This window comes from Protopterus annectens, chromosome 9.part0, assembly GCF_019279795.1.
Source record: "Protopterus annectens isolate FY-2018-M chromosome 9.part0, PAN1.0, whole genome shotgun sequence".
In the NCBI taxonomy this organism is placed as follows: Eukaryota; Metazoa; Chordata; order Ceratodontiformes; family Protopteridae; genus Protopterus; species Protopterus annectens.
In genome coordinates this window covers 1,866,645,549-1,866,670,178 of record NC_056743.1, presented here as the reverse complement: position 1 = coordinate 1,866,670,178, position 24,630 = coordinate 1,866,645,549, and positions in this window count along the sequence as shown.

Below are 24,630 nucleotides of genomic sequence, written 5' to 3'. Positions count from 1 at the left end.
GTATGGTACCATACATCCAGATACCTTAAGGCAGCACACCCCTGATACCCCCACATTTTGTAACAGCCTAGGGCATTTATGGTACAACCCCCCAGACTCAATAATACAGGGACATAGTAGGCCTGCATTAACCCAGTTTATGTAAGTAATGTAAATATAGTTGAAGTGTATGGTGCTATACATTCAGATACCTTAAGGCAGCACACCCCTGATACCCCCACATTTTGTAACAACCTCGGTCATTTATGGTGCACCCCCCCAGACTCAATAATACAGGGACATAGTAGGTCTGCATTAACCCAGTTTATGTAAGTAATGTAAATATAGGTGAAGTGTATGGTACTGTACATCCAGATATCTTAAGGCAGCACACCCCTGATACCCTCACATTTTGTAACAACCTAGGTCATTTATGGTGCACCCCCCAGACTCAATAATACAGGGACATAGTAGGCCTGCATTAACCCAGTTTATGTAAGTAATGTAAATATAGGTGAAGTGTATGGTACTGTACATCCAGATACCTGAAGGCAGCATACCCCTGATATCCTCATATTTTGTAACAGCCTAGGTCATTTATGGTGCACCCCCCCCCCCCGACTCAATAATACAGGGACATAGTAGGCCTGCATTAACCCAGTTTATGTAAGTAATGTAAATATAGGTGAAGTGTATAGTACTGTACATCCAGATACCTTAAGGCAGCACACCCCTGATACCCTCACATTTTGTAACAGCCTAGGTCATTTATGGTGCAACCCCCCCCCCCCCAGACTCAGTAATACAGGGACATAGTAGGTCTGCATTAACCCAATTTACGTAAGTAATGTAAATATAGGTGAAGTGTATGGTACTGTACATCCAGATACCGTAAGGCAGCACACCCCTGATACCCTCACATTTTGTAACAGCCTAGGTCATTTATGGTGCATCCCCCCAGACTCAATAATACAGAGACATAGTAGGCCTGCATTAACCCAGTTTATGTAAGTAATGTAAATATAGGTGAAGTGCATGGTACTGTACATTCAGATACCGTAAGGCAGCACACCCCTGATACCCTCACATTTTGTAACAGCCTAGGTCATTTATGGTGCATCCCCCCCAGACTCAATAATACAGAGACATAGTAGGCCTGCATTAGCCCAATTTACGTAAGTAATGTAAATATAGGTGAAGTGTATGGTACTGTACATCCAGATACTGTAAGGCAGCACACCCCTGATACCCTCACATTTTGTAACAGCCTAGGTCATTTATGGTGCAGCCCCCCCCCCAGACTTAGTAATACAGGGACATAGTAGGTCTGCATTAACCCAATTTACGTAAGTAATGTAAATATAGGTGAAGTGTATAGTACTGTACATCCAGATACCTTAAGGCAGCACACCCTTGATACCCTCACATTTTGTAACAGCCTAGGTCATTTATGGTGCAGCCCCCCCCGACTCAATAATACAGAGACATAGTAGGCCTGCATTAACCCAGTTTATGTAAGTAATGTAAATATAGGTGAAGTGTATGGTACTGTACATCCAGATACCTTAAGGCAGCACACCCCTGATACCCTCACATTTTGTAACAGCCTAGGTCATTTATGGTGCATCCCCCCCATACTCAATAATACAGGGACATAGTAGGCCTACATTAACCCAATTTATGTAAGTAATGTAAATATAGGTGAAGTGTATGGTACTGTACATCCTGCTACCGTAAGGCAGCACACCCCTGATACCCTCACATTTTGTAACAGCCTAGGTCATTTATGGTGCATCCCCCTCCCGACTCAGTAATACAGGGACATATACCACTGTTACATACACTGGCCTCTGGAGTGCTTAAGGGCACACATGTATTGTGTAGGTGAAGCCCACACATTATTGGCCTCAGCCCCACCGTATGTGTGGGGGATACAACAGCAGTGGACTGATGGCAGCAATGGCAGTGTGATATACTCACAGCCCACTACAGAACAACCCCTGATAGCATGTCATATGTGCAAAGCTTGAACAGCAATATAGAGCTGTTAAAACTTCAAATTTTATTCACCAAATAGTTCGCCCACTAATAGCAACAAAAGGCAAACACACCAAGTAAGCGTTGAAGCTACATGCTTTTTTCCCCTATAATAGTTGAACTTCTTCAGACAAAAAACTTTGTACAAATGCATCTTTTAAATACTGCATGTGCTAGTAATTATTACAATCAACGAACTAATAATGCTTTAAAGTGCCAGTGCCACAAATACAATTTCATAGTTTACAATTTTATAAAAATAATGTTTAAAAACAGATCATTAAAAAGTCATGAAAAGCAGACAGTAAAAGTCGGATTATAAAAAAACAGTTTGTAAAAAACAAGTTGCAATAGTCAAATTCTAAAAACTCATACAAGGTTCTGGCTATTAACTTCATTTTTTTCTTTTTCAATATGTTTCACTGTACTTAAGGATACCTATGTATGTATCTATCTAATAATAAATAGGAACTTACTATCTTCTGAACTTTTTTTCTTTTTTTCTCTAGGGTCAGAACTCTTTTAAGTTTCATGTTATTCTTACATGGACAATACGGCAAGCTATTACAATACTCATAAATATTAAGATGTATTGCTCTCCTCTCTAAACCTATAATTTTTACTTGCCTTTTTAATAATAATTATAATTCATAATTACACATACAACTAAACCAGCTTTGGTACTTTACTTATAAATTAATAAATAAGTAGCACTCTAACTTTACTTCTCTGTTTCTTCTTTACAGAGCCAAGCCTGTTATCAACTGTAATTATTTTTAACTTATCTCATGAGATTTTTTAACTTTAAAATACATGCTATAGAGCATGTCTCGTTAATACCTGGCTTACTACAAGCAGCTAACCGTAGCTGCCAAGAAAGTTCTTTTTTCTCCAGTTCCAGTTTTAAGAAGTTTTCATTGACAATATTATTGTCTGTGGAATACCTGTTTACTCCATCAATAATCATAAAAGAAAAAGAATGCCCAAGATTACTGTTGACATGTCTAGCTAAGGCGTTTTCTTCTTTAGATTTTTAATTGCATATAAGTGCTCATATATTCGATCACATGTCGTCTGTCCGTCTTACCAATATAGAAAGGCGGACATTGGACATTGTAACATTAATGCCAAGTAGACTATGCCCTTAGAGTTACAGGTGAACAACCCTTGAACGTGGTATACTACTGATCTTATTATAAATGAATCTGATGTTAAAATGTACTTACAATATTTACATAACCCACATTTCTTGGTTCCTCCACCTGTTCTAGACTTTACAATTTTTGTTTCCAGTAATTTTTTCATGTTTGTCCCCCTCCGGTATGTTATTGTGGGGTGGAAATTTAATATTTTAGAAACAGTGTTGTCCAAGGAAAGGTAACACCAATATTTCCTTACTGTTTTACCTATGTCTATTGCTGCTTCCAAACAGTATGTAAATGTGAAAGCCGTTGAAAAATTACTACCCTCATCTTTGTTAACTGAACTATTCTCCAACGTTGTTATTTCTAGATGTTCATGTTCTGAATAGGTAGGGGACACTGCCTCTAAAGTTGTGTTAATGATAGATTTACTAACATTTTTCAAAATAGGCAAATATACTCCTGCATATCTTTTTTCTTTAACTTCTTTGAAGATGTTATCTAAAAATGACCTAGGATATGCCCTCTTTACAAACATACTGTATAACAGGTCACATTCTTCTTCGAATTCATTTTCCAGTGTAGTCATCCTCGCTGCCCTGACCAATTGGCCTTTTACGACAGCTTTTTTCTGAAATGGGGGATGCATACTGGTAAAATGGAGGAAACTATTGGAATAGGTAGCCTTCTAATAAAGATTTTTGCTGTAAACCTATCCTTGTCTTTTTCAGTTCCACATCCAAAAAACTAATACTATTTCCTTGAAAGTTATAAGTGAACTTCAAGAAAGTTGTTGTGGAGTTTAAGAATTCTACAAACTGGTCTGCTTCATTTCTATCACCTTTAAATAAGATGAAGATATCGTCCAGAAATCGTCTATAACTACCACACATTTCTTTCCACTGACTTTTGAAAATAAAGTTGTTCTCCCAATGGGCTAGAACCAAGTTCGCAAAACTAGATCCTACCCGGAGGCCCATTGCTACTCCTATTTCCTGTACAAATAAATTACCTTCAAATGACACAAAATTATTTCTCAAAATAATGTCTAATAATTGTTCAATTAATAAACAATCATTATTCTCGGCTCCTTTCGACCTGATAAAATCCACTACCCATTCAGTCCCTAAATCATGTGGGATGCATGAGTACAAGTTAATTATATCAATTGTCAGAAAATTAATTTTTCATCATATATAACAGTTTCCATGTGTTGTAGAAAATCCCATGAATCTTTCAGAATTTGCTGCTCTGCTTTCACATATTTTTGTAACAACTGGTCTACTAGTTTAGCACTGGGGTAGGTAACAGACTGTCTTGCGTCTACGAGTGTCCTAAAAGGTGGGTTGGTAATACTTTTATGCAATTTAGGTATCCCAAATATCTTTGGGATCCTCAACATAGTTACATACTCATACTGTTCTTTTGTTAAAAGCTCATCAGTATATAAATCACTTAGAAACAGTTTAATTTTGTTCTGAGCTTGATTCATTTCATTTCTACTGACTGGCTTGTAGGTATTACTTTCTAACAATTTAAACATAATGTTAGAATAATCATTTTTATAAAATACCACCAAACCCCCACCTTTGTCAGGCTTCATGAATCTAATAGGTAGTTCCCTTAACAAGTTTAATAGAACTTTTTCTTCCAATGATGTGTTGTAATGTTGATTTTTAGAATTTTTTAGAATTTGCCTAAACTCATTCTCACATAAGTATTCAAAAATGTTAAGTGTGTTATTTTGGGGGGGGTTATAAGTACTAGTGACTCTCAAATTGTTCACAATATCTGTAGGTTTACCAAAAAGCAGGTTCAAGTTAAGTTTCCGAATAAATAATTTAAAGTCCATCAATAGTTCTGCTATATCACATTTTTTGGATGGGACAAAAGTAAGTCCCTTAGCAAATAACTCCACCAATAAATGGTCTATGTTACATTCTGTAAAATTGTAAATATGAAAATCTTTCTCCCTGTTGTGTAGAATTTCATATAATTTTATTTCTGTTACTTGTAGTAGTTGTTGTTGCTGCGTGTATTGTACTTCTTCTTGAACCCCTGTGCTTGGTTCATGTTCCAATTTGTCCCCCTCCCCCGTTTGCAGTTTTTTTGAACCTCTTGATATTCTTGTTGGTTATTAACATGGGTGTTTGTACCACCTAGTTCTTCCTCAAACATGTCACCCTCAGTAACTTCAAATTCAGGGTCTAAGTATTCCCCTAAGTCTGGATAGTTAGAAGGATTACTATTACCCTGCTGTCCACTTTGCTCTCTGTAAGGGGGCTGCTTAGCAGGACCCTTGAATTTATTAGGTGCTTTTTGGGGCATTGTTAGTTTATTGTGTGGTTTAGGGTATGCTACGCCTTCCTGATAGGCTTTTAAATCCCTTTGTAATTTTTTTATCTTGTTATTTTTCAATTTTGTCATCTGCTGGGTAATACTCAACAAAATTCTATCATATTCATATACATTTCTATTGAAATCAACATCTTTTTTAATTTCTTGTTCCAATACTGTAGTCTCTTTTATTAAAACATCAAGGTTAGCTTGATAATGTGTCACCATACATCGAATTACTTCTAAACCATGTCTATTAAATAAATTTGTCAAGTCATTAAAAAAATCTGACCCATGCACCAGTCCAACGGGGTATGAGTAATGTCTCAACCCCTTTGGAACAATTTGTTCCTTTAAACATTTGTTCAAGTAGTTCAGTTCAAGTTGAAGTTTTTTTACCCTGTACAGTTTAAAGTCAAACATTTTAAGTCTGTCCAGCAATGAACTGTTGTCTTCAGTCAAGCTAGAAACTTCTTTACCTGTCTGAAGTGTGTCCATATCCAGTTCATTGTTTAGCCAAGAACCTATGTTGAAATTAGTTTCATTACTTGTCTCCTGGTTGCTCCGATGATTTATATGTCCATTATTAACACAATGCAGGTTTCGCTGTGGTAAACCCGTTCCATTGTTGCTTCCAGTTGGTTGTATTTCAACAGTTGATGTGTTAATGCCCTTTTGCGAAGTTCCCAAATGTCCGCTGGAGCTGGTAACAGTGTCGACCCTCTCCGATAAGCGGTCCAACCTCGTATTGATCAGTTGAAGCAATTGTGTAAGGTTGCCTTGCGAGGCATCTCCGCCTTCCGTTGAATCTTCCATCTCGCTTATCCGGTCACCAGCTACTAAAACGTCGCACAAAAGTGAGTCAGCTAACCAGGAAATGAAATAAGCTGGTAACACCGGTGTAGCAAGAACGGAACCTCTACAGCAATATAGAGCTGTTAAAACTTCAAATTTTATTCACCAAATAGTTAACCCCTAATAGCAACAAAGGCAAACACACCAAGTAAGCGTGAAAGCGCTACATGCGTTTTCGATTCCCAGTAGTTGAACTTCTTCAGACAAAAACTTTGTACAAATGCATCTTTTAAATACTGCATGTGCTAGTAATTATTACAATCAGCGACTAACTAATAATGCTTTAAAGTGCCAGTGCCACAAATACAATTTCATAGTTTACAATTTTATAAAAATAATGTTTAAAAACAGATCATTAAAAAGTCATGAAAACCTAGTCATGAAAAGCAGACAGTAAAAGTCGGATTATAAAAAAACAGTTTGTAAAAAACAAGTTGCAATAGTCAAATTCTAAAAACTCATACAAGGTTCTGGCTATTAACTTCATTTTTTTCTTTTTCAATATGTTTCACTGTACTTAAGGATACCTATGTATGTATCTATCTAATAATAAATAGGAACTTACTATCTTCTGAACTTTTTTTCTTTTTTTCTCTAGGGTCAGAACTCTTTTAAGTTTCATGTTATTCTTACATGGACAATACGGCAAGCTATTACAATACTCATAAATATTAAGATGTATTGCTCTCCTCTCTAAACCTATAATTTTTACTTGCCTTTTTAATAATAATAATTATAATTCATAATTACACATACAACTAAACCAGCTTTGGTACTTTACTTATAAATTAATAAATAAGTAGCACTCTAACTTTACTTCTCTGTTTCTTCTTTACAGAGCCAAGCCTGTTATCAACTGTAATTATTTTTAACTTATCTCATGAGATTTTTTAACTTTAAAATACATGCTATAGAGCATGTCGTTGTCTACAACCTGGCTTACTACAAGCAGCTAACCGTAGCTGCCAAGAAAGTTCTTTTTTCTCCAGTTCCAGTTTTAAGAAGTTTTCATTGACAATATTATTGTCTGTGGAATACCTGTTTACTCCATCAATAATCATAAAAGAAAAAGAATGCCCAAGATTACTGTTGACATGTCTAGCTAAGGCGTTTTCTTCTTTAGATTTTATCAGGTCGAAAGGAGCCGAGAATAATGATTGTTTATTAATTGAACAATTATTAGACATTATTTTGAGAAATAATTTTGTGTCATTTGAAGGTAATTTATTTGTACAGGAAATAGGAGTAGCAATGGGCTCTCCGGTAGGATCTAGTTTTGCGAACTTGGTTCTAGCCCATTGGGAGAACAACTTTATTTTCAAAAGTCAGTGGAAAGAAATGTGTGGTAGTTATAGACGATTTCTGGACGATATCTTCATCTTATTTAAAGGTGATAGAAATGAAGCAGACCAGTTTGTAGAATTCTTAAACTCCACAACAACTTTCTTGAAGTTCACTTATAACTTTCAAGGAAATAGTATTAGTTTTTTGGATGTGGAACTGAAAAAAGACAAGGATAGGTTTACAGCAAAAATCTTTAGGAAGGCTACCTATTCCAATAGTTTCCTCCATTTTACCAGTATGCATCCCCATTTCAGAAAAAGCTGTCGTAAAAGGCCAATTGGTCAGGGCAGCGAGGATGACTACACTGGAAAATGAATTCGAAGAAGAATGTGACCTGTTATACAGTATGTTTGTAAAGAGGGCATATCCTAGGTCATTTTTAGATAACATCTTCAAAGAAGTTAAAGAAAAAAGATATGCAGGAGTATATTTGCCTATTTTGAAAAATGTTAGTAAATCTATCATTAACACAACTTTAGAGGCAGTGTCCCCTACCTATTCAGAACATGAACATCTAGAAATAACAACGTTGGAGAATAGTTCAGTTAACAAAGATGAGGGTAGTAATTTTTCAACGGCTTTCACATTTACATACTGTTTGGAAGCAATAATAGACATAGGTAAAACAGTAAGGAAATATTGGTGTTACCTTTCCTTGGACAACACTGTTTCTAAAATATTAAATTTCCACCCCACAATAACATACGGGAGGGACAAACATGAAAAATTACTGGAAACAAAATTGTAAAGTCTAGACCAGGTGGAGGAACCAAGAAATGTGGGTTATGTAAATATTGTAAGTACATTTTAACATCAGATTCATTTATAATAAGATCAGTAGTATACCACATTCAAGGGTTGTTCACCTGTAACTCTAAGGCATAGTCTACTTGGCACAATGCTCACAATGTCCATCTTTCTATATTGGTAAGACGGACAGACGATTGCGTGATCGAATATATGAGCACTTATATGCAATTAAAAAATCTAAAGAAGAAAACGCCTTAGCTAGACATGTCAACAGTAATCTTGGGCATTCTTTTCTTTTTTGATTATTGATGGAGTAAACAGGTATTCCACAGACAATAATATTGTCAATGAAAACTTCTTAAAACTGGAACTGGAGAAAAAAGAACTTTCTTGGCAGCTACGGTTAGCTGCTTGTAGTAAGCCAGGTATTAACGAGACATGCTCTATAGCATGTATTTTAAAGTTAAAAATCTCATGAGATAAGTTAAAAATAATTACAGTTGATAACAGGCTTGGCTCTGTAAAGAAGAAACAGAGAAGTAAAGTTAGAGTGCTACTAATTTAAGAATTAAAAAGTAAGGTACAAAAGCTGGTTTAGTTGTATGTGGAATTAGGAATTAAAAATATTATTATTAAAAGGCAAGTAAAAATTATAGGTTTAGAGAGGAGAGCAATGCATCTTAATATTTATGAGTATTGTAATAGCTTGCCGTATTGTCCATGTAAGAATAACATGAAACTTAAAGAGTTCTGACCCTAGAGAAAAAAAGAAAAAAAGTTCAGAAGATAGTAAGTTCCTATTTATTATTAGATAGATACATACATAGGTATCCTTAAGTACAGTGAAACATATTGAAAAAGAAAAAAATGAAGTTAATAGCCAGAACCTTGTATGAGTTTTTAGAATTTGACTATTGCAACTTGTTTTTTACAAACTGTTTTTATAATCCGACTTTTACTGTCTGCTTTTCATGACTAGGTTTTCATGACTTTTAATGATCTGTTTTAAACATTATTTTTATAAAATTGTAAACTATGAAATTGTATTTGTGGCACTGGCACTTTAAAGCATTATTAGTTTGTTGATTGTAATAATTACTAGCACATGCAGTATTTAAAAGATGCAATTGTACAAAGTTTTTGTCTGAAGAAGTTCAACTACTAAGGAGCAACGCATGTAGCGTTTCACGTTTACTTGGTGTGTTTGCCTTTTGTTGCTATTAGTGGGCGAATTATTTGGTGAATAAAATTTGAAGTTTTTAACAACTCTATACTGCTGTAGAGGTTCCGTTCTTGCCATACCGGTGTTACCAGCTTGTTTCATTTCCTGGTTAGCTGACTCATTTTTGTGCGACGTTTTTAGTAGCTGGTGACCGGATAAGCGAGATGGAAGATTAAACAGAAGGCGGAGATGCCTCGCAAGGCAACCTTACACAATTGCTTCAACTGATCAATACGAGGTTGGACCGCTTATCGGAGAGGGTCGATACTGTTACCAGCTCCAGCGGACATTTGGGAACCTCGCAAAAGGGCATTAACACATCAACTGTTGAAATACAACCAACTGGAAGCAACAATGGAACGGGTTTACCACAGCGAAACCTGCATTGTGTTAATAATGGACATATAAATCGGCCGGAGCAACCAGGAGACAAGTAATGAAACTAATTTCAACATAGGTTCTTGGCTAAACAATGAACTGGATATGGACACACTTCAGACAGGTAAAGAAGTTTCTAGCTTGACTGAAGACAACAGTTCATTGCTGGACAGACTTAAAATGTTTGACTTTAAACTGTGCAGGGTAAAAAAACTTCAACTTGAACTGAACTACTTGAACAAATGTTTAAAGGAACAAATTGTTCCAAAGGGGTTGAGACATTACTCATACCCCGTTGGACTGGTGCATGGGTCAGATTTTTTTAATGACTTGACAAATTTATTTAATAGACATGGTTTAGAAGTAATTCGATGTATGGTGACACATTATCAAGCTAACCTTGACGTTTTAATAAAAGAGACTACAGTATTGGAACAAGAAATTAAAAAAGATGTTGATTTCAATAGAAATGTATATGAATATGATAGAATTTTGTTGAGTATTACCCAGCAGATGACAAAATTGAAAAATAACAAAATAAAAAAATTACAAAGGGATTTAAAAGCCTATCAGGAAGGCGTAGCATACCCTAAACCACACAATAAACTAACAATGCCCCAAAAACCACCTAATAAATTCAAGGGTCCTGCTAAGCAGCCCCCTTACAGAGAGCAAAGTGGACAGCAGGGTACTAGTAATGCTTCTAACTATCCAGACTTAGGGGAATACTTAGACCCTGAATTTGAAGTTACTGAGGGTGACATGTTTGAGGAAGAACTAGGTGGTACAAACACCCATGTTAATAACCAACAAGAATATCAAGAGGTTCAAAAAACTGCAAACGGGGGAGGGGGACAAATTGGAACATGAACCAAGCACAGGGGTTCAAGAAGAAGTACAATACACGCAGCAACAACAACTACTACAAGTAACAGAAATAAAATTATATGAAATTCTACACAACAGGGAGAAAGATTTTCATATTTACAATTTTACAGAATGTAACATAGACCATTTATTGGTGGAGTTATTTGCTAAGGGACTTACTTTTGTCCCATCCAAAAAATGTGATATAGCAGAACTATTGATGGACTTTAAATTATTTATTCGGAAACTTAACTTGAACCTGCTTTTTGGTAAACCTACAGATATTGTGAACAATTTGAGAGTCACTAGTACTTATAACCCCCCCCAAAATAACACACTTAACATTTTTGAATACTTATGTGAGAATGAGTTTAGGCAAATTCTAAAAATTCTAAAATCAACATTACAACACATCATTGGAAGAAAAAGTTCTATTAAACTTGTTAAAGGGAACTACCTATTAGATTCATGAAGCCTGACAAAGGTGGGGGTTTGGTGGTATTTTATAAAAATGATTATTCTAACATTATGTTTAAATTGTTAGAAAGTAATACCTACAAACCAGTCAGTAGAAATGAAATGAATCAAGCTCAGAACAAAATTAAACTGTTTCTAAGTGATTTATATACTGATGAGCTTTTAACAAAAGAACAGTATGAGTATGTAACTATGCTGGCTCCGAGGATCCCAAAGATATTTGGGATACCTAAATTGCATAAAAGTATTACCAACCCACCTTTTAGGACACTCGTAGGCAAGAGACAGTCTGTTACCTACCCCAGTGCTAAACTAGTAGACCAGTTGTTACAAAAATATGTGAAAGCAGAGCAGCAAATTCTATGAAAGATTCATGGGATTTTCTACAACACATGGAAACTGTTATATATGATGAAAAATTAATTTTCTGACAATTGATATAATTAACTTGTACTCATGCATCCCACGTGATTTAGGGACTGAATGGGTAGTGGATTTTATCAGGTCGAAAGGAGCCGAGAATAATGATTGTTTATTAATTGAACAATTATTAGACATTATTTTGAGAAATAATTTTGTGTCATTTGAAGGTAATTTATTTGTACAGGAAATAGGAGTAGCAATGGGCTCTCGGTAGGATCTAGTTTTTGAACTTGGTTCTAGCCCATTGGGAGAACAACTTTATTTTCAAAAGTCAGTGGAAAGAAATGTGTGGTAGTTATAGACGATTTCTGGACGATATCTTCATCTTATTTAAAGGTGATAGAAATGAAGCAGACCAGTTTGTAGAATTCTTAAACTCCACAACAACTTTCTTGAAGTTCACTTATAACTTTCAAGGAAATAGTATTAGTTTTTTGGATGTGGAACTGAAAAAAGACAAGGATAGGTTTACAGCAAAAATCTTTAGGAAGGCTACCTATTCCAATAGTTTCCTCCATTTTACCAGTATGCATCCCCCATTTCAGAAAAAGCTGTAAGTAAAGGCCAATTGGTCAGGGCAGCGAGGATGACTACACTGGAAAATGAATTCGAAGAAGAATGTGACCTGTTATACAGTATGTTTTGTAAGAGGGCATATCCTAGGTCATTTTAGATAACATCTTCAAAGAAGTTAAAGAAAAAGATATGCAGGAGTATATTTGCCTATTTTGAAAAATGTTAGTAAATCTATCATTAACACAACTTTAGGCAGTGTCCCTACCTATTCAGAACATGAACATCTAGAAATAACAACGTTGGAGAATAGTTCAGTTAACAAAGATGAGGGTAGTAATTTTTCAACGGCTTTCACATTTACATACTGTTTGGAAGCAATAGACATAGGTAAAACAGTAAGGAAATATTGGTGTTACCTTTCCTTGGACAACACTGTTTCTAAAATATTAAATTTCCACCCCACAATAACATACCGGAGGGGGACAAACATGAAAAAATTACTGGAAACAAGAATTGTAAAGTCTAGACCAGGTGGAGGAACCAAGAAATGTGGGTTATGTAAATATTGTAAGTACATTTTAACATCAGATTCATTTATAATAAGATCAGTAGTATACCACATTCAAGGGTTGTTCACCTGTAACTCTAAGGGCATAGTCTACTTGGCACAATGCTCACAATGTCCATCTTTCTATATTGGTAAGACGGACAGACGATTGCGTGATCGAATATATGAGCACTTATATGCAATTAAAAAATCTAAAGAAGCGCCTTAGCTAGACATGTCAACAGTAATCTTGGGCATTCTTTTTCTTTTATGATTATTGATGGAGTAAACAGGTATTCCACAGACAATAATATTGTCAATGAAAACTTCTTAAAACTGGAACTGGAGAAAAAAGAACTTTCTTGGCAGCTACGGTTAGCTGCTTGTAGTAAGCCAGGTATTAACGAGACATGCTCTATAGCATGTATTTTAAAGTTAAAAAATCTCATGAGATAAGTTAAAAATAATTACAGTTGATAACAGGCTTGGCTCTGTAAAGAAGAAACAGAGAAGTAAAGTTAGAGTGCTACTTATTTATTAATTTATAAGTAAAGTACCAAAGCTGGTTTAGTTGTATGTGTAATTATGAATTATAATTATTATTATTAAAAAGGCAAGTAAAAATTATAGGTTTAGAGAGGAGAGCAATACATCTTAATATTTATGAGTATTGTAATAGCTTGCCGTATTGTCCATGTAAGAATAACATGAAACTTAAAAGAGTTCTGACCCTAGAGAAAAAAAGAAAAAAAGTTCAGAAGATAGTAAGTTCCTATTTATTATTAGATAGATACATACATAGGTATCCTTAAGTACAGTGAAACATATTGAAAAAGAAAAAAATGAAGTTAATAGCCAGAACCTTGTATGAGTTTTTAGAATTTGACTATTGCAACTTGTTTTTTACAAACTGTTTTTTTATAATCCGACTTTTACTGTCTGCTTTTCATGACTAGGTTTTCATGACTTTTTAATGATCTGTTTTTAAACATTATTTTTATAAAATTGTAAACTATGAAATTGTATTTGTGGCACTGGCACTTTAAAGCATTATTAGTTTGTTGATTGTAATAATTACTAGCACATGCAGTATTTAAAAGATGCAATTGTACAAAGTTTTTTGTCTGAAGAAGTTCAACTACTAAGGGGAACGAAAACGCATGTAGCGTTTCACGTTTACTTGGTGTGTTTGCCTTTTGTTGCTATTAGTGGGCAAACTATTTGGTGAATAAAATTTAAAGTTTTAACAGCTCTATATTGCTGTAGAGGTTCCGTTCTTGCTACACCGGTGTTACCAGCTTATTTCATTTCCTGGTTAGCTGACTCACTTTTGTGCGACGTTTTAGTAGCTGGTGACCGGATAAGCGAGATGGAAGATTCAACGGAAGGCAGAGATGCCTCGCAAGGCAACCTTACACAATTGCTTCAACTGATCAATACGAGGTTGGACCGCTTATCGGAGAGGGTCGACACTGTTACCAGCTCCAGCGGACATTTGGGAACCATGAAAGGGCATTAACACATCAACTGTTGAAATACAACCAACTGGAAGCAACAATGGAACGGGTTTACCACAGCGAAACCTGCATTGTGTTAATAATGGACATATAAATCGTCGGAGCAACCAGGAGACAAGTAATGAAACTAATTTCAACATAGGTTCTTGGCTAAACAATGAACTGGATATGGACACACTTCAGACAGGTAAAAGAAGTTTCTAGCTTGACTGAAGACAACAGTTCATTGCTGGACAGACTTAAAATGTTTGACTTTAAACTGTGCAGGGTAAAAAAACTTCAACTTGAACTGAACTACTTGAACAAATGTTTAAAGGAACAAATTGTTCCAAAGGGGTTGAGACATTACTCATACCCGTTGGACTGAATGCATGGGTCAGATTTTTTTAATGACTTGACAAATTTATTTAATAGACATGGTTTAGAAGTAATTCGATGTATGGTGACACATTATCAAGCTAACCTTGACGTTTTAATAAAAGACTACAGTATTGGAACAAGAAATTAAAAAGATGTTGATTTCAATAGAAATGTATATGAATATGATAGAATTTTGTTGAGTATTACCCAGCAGATGACAAAATTGAAAAATAACAAAATAAAAAATTACAAAGGATTTTAAAAGCCTATCAGGAAGGCGTTAGCATACCCTAAACCACACAATAAACTAACAATGCCCCAAAACCACCTAATAAATTCAAGGGTCCTGCTAAGCAGCCCCCTTACAGAAACAAAGTGGACAGCAGGGTACTAGTAATGCTTCTAACTATCCAGACTTAGAGAATACTTAGACCTGAATTTGAAGTTACTGAGGGTGACATGTTTGAGGAAAGAACTAGGTGGTACAAACACCCATGTTAATAACCAACAAGAATATCAAGAGGTTCAAAAAAACTGCAAACGGGGGAGGGGGACAAATTGGAACATGAACCAAGCACAGGGGTTCAAGAAGAAGTACAATACACGCAGCAACAACAACTACTACAAGTAACAGAAATAAAATTATATGAAATTCTACACAACAGGGAGAAAGATTTTCATATTTACAATTTTACAGAATGTAACATAGACCATTTATTGGTGGAGTTATTTGCTAAGGGACTTACTTTTGTCCCATCCAAAAAATGTGATATAGCAGAACTATTGATGGACTTTAAATTATTTATTCGGAAACTTAACTTGAACCTGCTTTTTGGTAAACCTACAGATATTGTGAACAATTTGAGAGTCACTAGTACTTATAACCCCCCCCCAAAATAACACACTTAACATTTTTGAATACTTATGTGAGAATGAGTTTAGGCAAATTCTAAAAAATTCTAAAAATCAACATTACAACACATCATTGGAAGAAAAAGTTCTATTAAACTTGTTAAGGGAACTACCTATTAGATTCATGAAGCCTGACAAAGGTGGGGGTTTGGTGGTATTTTATAAAAATGATTATTCTAACATTATGTTTAAATTGTTAGAAAGTAATACCTACAAGCCAGTCAGTAGAAATGAAATGAATCAAGCTCAGAACAAAATTAAACTGTTTCTAAGTGATTTATATACTGATGAGCTTTTAACAAAAGAACAGTATGAGTATGTAACTATGCTGGCTCCGAGGATCCCAAAGATATTTGGGATACCTAAATTGCATAAAAGTATTACCAACCCACCTTTTAGGACACTCGTGAGCGCATAAGACAGTCTGTTACCTACCCCAGTGCTAAACTAGTAGACCAGTTGTTACAAAAATATGTGAAAGCAGAGCAGCAAATTCTGAAAGATTCATGGGATTTTCTACAACACATGGAAACTGTTATATATGATGAAAAAATTAATTTTCTGACAATTGATATAATTAACTTGTACTCATGCATCCCACATGATTTAGGGACTGAATGGGTAGTGGATTTTATCAGGTCGAAAGGAGCCGAGAATAATGATTGTTTATTAATTGAACAATTATTAGACATTATTTTGAGAAATAATTTTGTGTCATTTGAAGGTAATTTATTTGTACAGGAAATAGGAGTAGCAATGGGCTCTCCGGTAGGATCTAGTTTTGCGAACTTGGTTCTAGCCCATTGGGAGAACAACTTTATTTTCAAAAGTCAGTGGAAAGAAATGTGTGGTAGTTATAGACGATTTCTGGACGATATCTTCATCTTATTTAAAGGTGATAGAAATGAAGCAGACCAGTTTGTAGAATTCTTAAACTCCACAACAACTTTCTTGAAGTTCACTTATAACTTTCAAGGAAATAGTATTAGTTTTTTGGATGTGGAACTGAAAAAAGACAAGGATAGGTTTACAGCAAAAATCTTTAGGAAGGCTACCTATTCCAATAGTTTCCTCCATTTTACCAGTATGCATCCCCCATTTCAGAAAAAAGCTGTCGTAAAAGGCCAATTGGTCAGGGCAGCGAGGATGACTACACTGGAAAATGAATTCGAAGAAGAATGTGACCTGTTATACAGTATGTTTGTAAAGAGGGCATATCCTAGGTCATTTTTAGATAACATCTTCAAAGAAGTTAAAGAAAAAAGATATGCAGGAGTATATTTGCCTATTTTGAAAAATGTTAGTAAATCTATCATTAACACAACTTTAGAGGCAGTGTCCCCTACCTATTCAGAACATGAACATCTAGAAATAACAACGTTGGAGAATAGTTCAGTTAACAAAGATGAGGGTAGTAATTTTTCAAAAGCTTTCACATTTACATACTGTTTGGAAGCAATAGACATAGGTAAAACAGTAAGGAAATATTGGTGTTACCTTTCCTTGGACAACACTATTTCTAAAATATTAAATTTCCACCCCACAATAACATACCGGAGGGGGACAAACATGAAAAAATTACTGGAAACAAAAATTGTAAAGTCTAGAACAGGTGGAGGAACCAAGAAATGTGGGTTATGTAAATATTGTAAGTACATTTTAACATCAGATTCATTTATAATAAGATCAGTAGTATACCACGTTCAAGGGTTGTTCACCTGTAACTCTAAGGGCATAGTCTACTTGGCACAATGCTCACAATGGCCGTCTTTCTATATTGGTAAGACGGACAGATGATTGCGTGATCGAATATATGAGCACTTATATGCAATTAAAAAATCTAAAGAAGAAAACGCCTTAGCTAGACATGTCAACAGTAATCTTGGGCATTCTTTTTCTTTTATGATTATTGATGGAGTAAACAGGTATTCCACAGACAATAATATTGTCAATGAAAACTTCTTAAAACTGGAACTGGAGAAAAAAGAACTTTCTTGGCAGCTACGGTTAGCTGCTTGTAGTAAGCCAGGTATTAACGAGACATGCTCTATAGCATGTATTTTAAAGTTAAAAAATCTCATGAGATAAGTTAAAAATAATTACAGTTGATAACAGGCTTGGCTCTGTAAAGAAGAAACAGAGAAGTAAAGTTAGAGTGCTACTTATTTATTAATTTATAAGTAAAGTACCAAAGCTGGTTTAGTTGTATGTGTAATTATGAATTATAATTATTATTATTAAAAAGGCAAGTAAAAATTATAGGTTTAGAGAGGAGAGCAATACATCTTAATATTTATGAGTATTGTAATAGCTTGCCGTATTGTCCATGTAAGAATAACATGAAACTTAAAAGAGTTCTGACCCTAGAGAAAAAGAAAAAAAAAAGTTCAGAAGATAGTAAGTTCCTATTTATTATTAGATAGATACATACATAGGTATCCTTAAGTACAGTGAAACATATTGAAAAAGAAAAAAATGAAGTTAATAGCCAGAACCTTGTATGAGTTTTTAGAATTTGACTATTGCAACTTGTTTTTTACAAACTGTTTTTTTATAATCCGACTTTTACTGTCTGCTTTTCATGACTAGGTTTTCATGACTTTTTAATGATCTGTTTTTAAACATTATTTTTATAAAATTGTAAACTATGAAATTGTATTTGTGGCACTGGCACTTTAAAGCATTATTAGTTCGTTGATTGTAATAATTACTAGCACATGCAGTATTTAAAAGATGCATTTGTACAAAGTTTTTTGTCTGAAGAAGTTCAACTACTAAGGGGAACGAAAAACGCATGTAGCGTTTCACGTTTATTTGGTGTGTTTGCCTTTTGGTGCTATTAGTGGGCGAACTTTTTGGTGAATAAAATTTGAAGTTTTAACAGCTCTATACTGCTGTAGAGGTTCCGTTCTTGCTACACCGGTGTTACCAGCTTATTTCATTTCCTGGTTAGCTGACTCACTTTTGTGCGATATGTGCAAAGCTTGGTATGTAGGTGGAGGACTGAGGCTGGACCATAGGCCCATATGTGGAAAACTTTTGCTATACACTAAGCAAGTCACTGGTGTTACAGGATAATCTGCAACATACCCTTAGTCAGGGAATTGTGGATAGAAACATAAATGGATGTAGCCATGTATTGATAGCACTCAACACACACACTGCCAATGAAATATCAGACACAGCACCTGTGTGGAGGACAGACAAAACATGATAGGCACCCCTCTGGCCACCAAGAGGATAGGCCCACAGGTGAGAGCTATGCAGACAGACTGCATTTCAAGGTAAACTAGTATGTACACACACACCCTGTAACACCAGTACTATACAAAGCATAACACAACTCTACTCACATTCTGTCTGTAGTTTTGGATCCTCCTACAAATATGTAGCTGGCCTGAGTGTTGCGGTTCTCCTGTAAGAAGTATTGCTACCTGCTGTCTGTAACACTGATGCCCACACACAGGAAGTATGTCCATCACACAGGAAAGGTAAAGGGACCATGCCCACATGATGTAGGGATTTATAGTAAGTGGTTGCTATGACAATGGTAATTGGAGGTACTACACAGCAAGCTGCATGCATTTAGCAAGTGGCAGACACTGACTGGTGCAGAGGCCATCACCTGCTCATGTGCATCACCTACTAGGCTGCAATCTATTCAAAGCAGCTCAATCCATTTACTAGAGAGAGGGAGGGAGGGAAAGAGAGAGAGAGGAAGAGGAAGAGTAAAAGTAAAAGAAAGAAAGGACAAAGCTCTTCAAACAAAAGGCTGATGTCACAGGCATTTAGCCAGCTGTCATTCAACAAGACATAATTCCCACAACAGGTATGTGAGGTATATATACATGTAATAGAATGTAGCACCTGGTCCATCATAATAGGATAGATGGTGTGGAATGAGCTATATGTGCCATCAGGTGTTGTTGTGATGATGTTCAACTGAACAACTGCTATGGACAATAGTGTCTCTCCCTGTGTGTAGTGGACCATAGCCATTAACTGTGCAGGTTAGCACTGACAGACAAGATGTAAGCCATCATAGTGTGTGTAGTGTAATGGGAAATATGTATATTATGTGGCCACTAGCTGGTGGTGGAAGTAATGCCATTATGATGAACACGTGGGAGCCATGGCCCACCACTGGCAGGATACTCAAGTGAATCTGTAATGCAGCATGCCTTAATGCCATAGGTGTGTAATAGGGTTACCTGCAATCAGCTCCTACATATACCCCCCTACTGTCAGGCCATGTCCATATGTGGCACCTGTCTGTGTTGTAGCAAGGCAGAACAGTGTAACTGTGCAGGAAGGTGCTGTGAGATTGTGGAGCTGATGTCTGAATGTACCTCACATATCGGTATGCATATGTGTACATATGTCACATATATAATATTTAAAGATATATATGTATATCAGCATGTATGTCCAGAAATATACATATATCCATGTGTAGACATATATACATGTGCACACACACACACACACACACACACACACATATATATATATATATATGTAGATATATATATATATATATATATATATATATATATATATATATATATATATAGATATATATATATATATATAGATATATATATATATATAAAGTCACATATATCTACACACATATAGATAAATACCGATATGCAAATATCTACATCGGTACAAACACACACACAAACAGATATGTATGGTAAGACATGTCCCCTATATCACTACCCTGATATCTAAATGTCTACATCGGTAAAAACACGCACACAAACAGATATGTATGGTAAGACATGTCCCCTATATCACTACCACAGTGATGTGTGCTATGTGCGAGGCAGCAGCACACATAGCAATATAGACAAATATAAACAGCTGGCAGTGTGTGCACCATGGACAGGTATGTCACATATTAGTCCCATCCTAGCACCACAATGCCCCTGCCTGTGAAGTATGCTATGGGAATATGGGAAAGTATGGCAGATACACATGTGGAGGTGGTCAGGATTGTTAGATATAGAGGACAGTCTACAGGGATGGTATGTGACACATGTGGTGGGTAAACACCATGGATGGTGTGTGTGGTCTGTGATGTGGACACACCATGGTCCCCAATATGGGCACAATGGGAACAAGGATACCACCAACTCCCACCTCCCACTCACATCAGCTGTCCACATCCTGAAGGTGCCAGGTCTGGTGGCTGAGCAGGAGGAGCATGTTGGCCATGTGAATGTGTACTGGGTGCCTCAGATGGATGTAGCACATCCCTCATGTGTCTGTGGAGCCTGGTATGGAACAAACCCTAGACCTGAGCTCAAGGAACAGGGACATGTTGTTGTCTGCCCGGGGGGGTGGGCCAACATCCCTTGGCTGGTTCCACCTGATGATATGGCTGTAACAGTACATGAGGAGGCCCCAGGTTGGCACACACATGTGATGTGGCCAGGTATCCTGGTCAGATTAGTGTGAAGAGGTGGATCAGCTGGCCAATGGAACATATACATCTTATTATGTCACTGTCATAGTATATATGTTGGTAGCAATAGTCTACACAATCCTGGTACATGTCCAACAGCATGCATAGACCCCCCCCATAACACAGGCTGTCAGATGTGCAGCAGTCTCAGAGCAGCCATACCACTGGCATATATGTAACCATAGGGGCCCTGACAATGGCATGCAAAGGAATAGTCTGTAACAGGCCGGCAATGTTAGTGTCCACACAGGAAACATGGCTACAATCATATAGCAGATGGTGTGGTACACTGCACAATCTGTCCAAATGGTAGTTAAGCTGTAGCCATATCTAATGAGTTGTGTGTATAGTCTGTTGAAGCTGATATGATGGGGGGGGGTGGGGGTGACAGAGATGTGGCTGCAAGCACATAGACAAGGCCAATATTGACATGTTGCTGTGATAACCTCATACATGTACTGTTGTAACAGGGTTTGTTGCAACATGTGTCCTATGAGGAATATGACATCAGTAACTGTCAGGGCTGTCACCATCTACAGACTGCAGTCCTCACACTACCTTCTGCAGTTCACAGATACATGCTCAGTGGGTAACACTTGACACCAAGGGCACAACACAATGCCCAGTCTGCAGACAACCCTGCAGATGCAGAATCCTCATAAACATAGTACTGACATGGCAGGTATTGCAACATGTTGGACAGTCATATCCAAACACACACTCTGTTAAACCAACATTACTCCACATGCAGTATAGCAGCACTTACAGTCTGTAGTCAGGTCAGGCACATCCCCCTCCTGTGTGTTGCCCTGTTTCCACAGTGTAAGTTGTTACAGGTAAATCTCCACTCCATCTGAGATGCATTTTGGCAAACAACAGATCTAGTTCCTGCACACAGTGGATGTAAAGGGCCAACACCAAAATGATGTTCCTAGATATTGGAGCATGCTACCATGTAATTAGCTATTGGAATGTTATCACAGCTGTTGCACATGCACTCAGCTATAGGAGTACTGCAATTGGTGCAGAGGCCATCAGCTGATCATGACCATCACTTACAAAACACAAGCTGCTGCCTAGCAAAGCAGGTGTACATCCCACAGCCACTAGAGAGGGGGTTGGTGAGACAGACAGAGACAAAGTATGTCAGGGAAGGTTTGGGTGAGTAAAACCTAAGCATGTTTGTGTCACACACCTACAAGTGTGTGGTTTCAAACACCTGACTGACTATGCATAGCTATCACATGTGTATGCAGTTATTGCATGCACCACATAGCTTACATGTTGGTGAGCTGTGCAGACGTATATGTGCTGGTGAGTGACATCTGCAACACTGTTGTGATAGAGTCGGTGTAACACACGAGCCTGTCCACATGAGCAGGTGTCAGCATCAACACAGCCATACTCTGTAAGGGACATACACATTGCCACACTTGGCAGGATAATGACTACACTTCCTAACCAGTTACCTTGCCACAATACAGTAATGCATAGTTATCAATTGGCCCACAGGGGTTATCCTGGGGTTCTATGGTCAAAGGGTATGTGACGGTGTCTGACATTAGAGAGCATGCTTTAGTATGCCAATGGGGGTGGTACTGGGTGTGAATGTGGTCGGAAGCATAATACACCACACACACAGACACAGGGTGCTAGTACCGGTGTGCATGTGTGCAGTGCTTCATGGGTGTGTAGTGGTTGATGGTGCCAAATGGCTGTACAAGGCTAGGTGAGAGGTATACCTTGGCGTCAGGCCACATGAGAATGATCTTCAGTATGGCTAAGGGGTGTAGTATCCAGAATGGACCACACAGGTGGGTATAGTATTCACCATCCAGTCTCCTGGGTTGCTATTGTGCATAGCCCAGTTACAATGCTTGGCATGTATGTGTCCTATATGCCATGACATGGACGGTGTTTGGGATGTGCACATGTCCCACATTCATGTACAGTGGCATATGGAAGTGTACCTGGTTTGTCTGGCCCATGTTGTGTACACAGAATGTTATCATCAGATGTGACAGTCCCGCCCTCATGTGGCGGGGCCAGGTAATGGACAGCAGCTTGACTCTGCACCAACATTGATAGCATGCTACAGGTATTCCCTGGTGTCAGTGGCATCTGTCCATACAGGGGATGTGTGTAAGGCATGGTATGTCCTTTGTGGATCACATTCGATGGAACCACAGTTGTTGCAGGCATCCAGTGGTTAACATAATGAAGGCACACTGCCTATCGTACTGATGGACAGGATGCCATGGCCTCTGTAGGCCACTGCATTCACACCATAGTTACTATCATTCGCCAATATGCAGAGTACTACACACATCATGGTTGTTGCCTCGCCATGTGTGTGTATGTATGATACATGGGTTGAGAGTGTGCTCTGGTTAATATTGGGGTTGCTAACTGTGATTGCCTGGCCTTGATGTCACATGTATGGGTATGGATATGAACCCCAGCCTCTCGGCTATTTCACAGCTGTTTTCCCTGTACAGTGAACATTGTGATATGTACTAGGGCCACCATATAAGAAAATTGTAAAACCCGCTACCCATTGGACCCAGGTGTCACACACACCCTCCTCCACACAGGATATGAGGTACAAACACACACCTGTCATGTCCAGGAGTAGAACCCCAACCAAACTACAGCACTACGCAGTTATAGTATACACCATGGTGATTACTACAGTACTTCTTCCCCAGTGGTGTATATGACATTGGCTGACATCAGTGGGAATGCCAAAGTAGGGTATTTGACATGTACTGAATGTGTCTACCCTAAAATGCATTTCTCCCTACACAGACAGTGGAACACACACACAAAACATCCTGAACTGCCATGGGTGGGTATAGAACCCTACCAGAGTTCTGAATCACACTACAGCAGTACCCAGCTATGGCACATGCTACAGAGATTGTTGGGCTACAACCTTCCCAGAGGTGTATTTCAGAGTGGATGACATCAGCAGCCTTACCAAGGTAGAGCATTTAAATTGTAGGGGGTGTGCCTACCCTACAAAACATTGCTTTCTACACAGACAGACAGACACACAAACAGTTGCCAAGGCTGGGGTTAGAACTCCTAATTAACTAGGTTTTCACACTACACAGTTACAGCACACACATGGAAATTACTAGCTTTTCACTTCCCCAAAGGTGTATTTCACAGTTCATGACATCGGCACACTTATCAAAGTGGACCATTGGAGGTTGTAGTGTCTGTGAATGGACTTAAAAGCATTGTTGCCTAAGGAACACACACATACAACCACACTTGCCATGTCTGGGAATAGAACACCTGTCTATGTAATGTATCACACTACAGCAGGACACAGTTACAGGATGTGCTACAGAGATTACTGGGCTACAGTTTCCCAGAGGTGTATTACTAGATGGATGATATCAGCTGCCTTGCAAAGGTTGAGCATTTGGATTGTAGGGAGTGTGGCTAGCCTAAAAAGCATTGCCCCCCCCCCCCTCCCCCAAAAA